We start from the raw sequence: 1,731 nt of genomic DNA, 5'->3' as shown, positions 1-1,731 counted from the left end.
CTTTGTTTGGTTTGTGGCTGCTTGACGAATAGACTAGCAATACTACATTGCTAAGTGTTCTGGTTGAACAACCTATGAAGCTGTATTTCTGAAATGTGGTGATGATCTTATCTGCAAGAATGAAAATGATGAGCTATGTTTCTGAAATGTGGTGATGATCTTATCTTAGCTGTATTTCTGAACTGGTAGCTAAGTCTACAAGCAGACTTGCCTAATATATCCAATGCAGTGCTACAAATTTGTTTAGATCTACCTTGCTACAAATTTGTTCTGTAGTTGTTTGAGGTGTAGCAGGATCATGATAAAATGTGTTGCTATCTTATTCCAAGATGCACATTTTCTCCTGAAGTGTTGTGCAGGGACAAACAGTTACCCCTTTCTCCTGAAATCTTGATTAATTTACGTTTCGGTTGAGAATGGGGCACTCCTAGGTCAAGAAAATTAGCAAAGGTCATGCCCAATTTTCTTGACATAGAAGGTGCCCGATTCTCAACGGAAACAAAAATTAATCAACATTTATAGTTTGACCTAGAAGATGCCCAATTTGTTAACTCTAGTAGTGTACTCCTATTAATATTGCAAACATAACAGGAAGTTTTGAGACTAATAATGCATTACAGTAGAATCAGACGATATTTTTGCATTTATTTTAGATCACATACACAAAATAACCTACCAACAATACAAATCTAGTTTCAGAAACATGTGATACATACATCCACTTTGATAAGCTAAAACTAGTAAGAGCAGCAGGGCAAAAAATAAATCTATGTACGATATAGGGGTGCTACTGCTACTGCTTTGAGTTGCTACCGCTATATCCTCCATCCCGTCCCACCGGAGCAAGCAAACCTACAAGCTGCTCCTCATGTTTTCCCCTCTACTAGTAGACTGGAACTTCCCAATGCTGGCTGGTTTGCAAGTTGATCAAACTGAATACATACGGTATAGAGCTGAATGCGCTTCAGTCCATGTGGTGGTTCAGTTTGAGAATTGGGTCCAGTCCAAAACTTTGAGATGGTTGGCTTTCTTTTGGTTCTCACAAATAACAAGTCAATAATGCATTACGGTAGAAACAACCTATACTTTCTAATTATTTTAGATTACATGCCGAATAACCTAACAACCATCGAAATCTAGTTTGAATCAGAAAAATGTGAGAAAATCCATCGATTGAGGCGGACAACTAGTTGTAGATGAGGAAGGGCATTTGAGGCCCCATCGAGTCTATGAAGATGTGATGGGTCCTGATATATTGACTTGTGGATTTATTTTTTGCTAGACTGCATTTAAGAAATAACTCTAGTAGCCTTTTTTCCTATTTAGAGCGAACATGGCCAACAACGATGAGGCCGGCGGTTCGGGCAAGGCATTCTGGGAGCTGTCCCAGGAGATGGAGGAAGAACCTCACCGCTATGAGGACGCTGATACGTCTCCAACGTATCTATAATTTTTGATTGCTCCATGCTATATTATCTTCTGTTTTGGACATTATTGGGCTTTATTATACACTTTTATATTATTTTTGGGACTAACATATTAACCGGAGGCCCAGCCCAGAATTGCTGTTTTTTGCCTATTTCAGAGTTTCGCCGAAAAAGAATATCAAACGGAGTCCAAACGGAATGAAACCTTCGGGAACGTGATTTTCGGAACGAACATGATCCAGATGACTTGGACCCTACGTCAAGAAAGCTACCAGGAAGCCACGAGGTAGGGGGGCGCCTACCC

Source organism: Aegilops tauschii, chromosome 5, assembly GCF_002575655.3.
Source record: "Aegilops tauschii subsp. strangulata cultivar AL8/78 chromosome 5, Aet v6.0, whole genome shotgun sequence".
Classification (NCBI taxonomy): Eukaryota; Viridiplantae; Streptophyta; class Magnoliopsida; order Poales; family Poaceae; genus Aegilops; species Aegilops tauschii.
Note: the sequence above shows the minus strand (reverse complement) of the source record.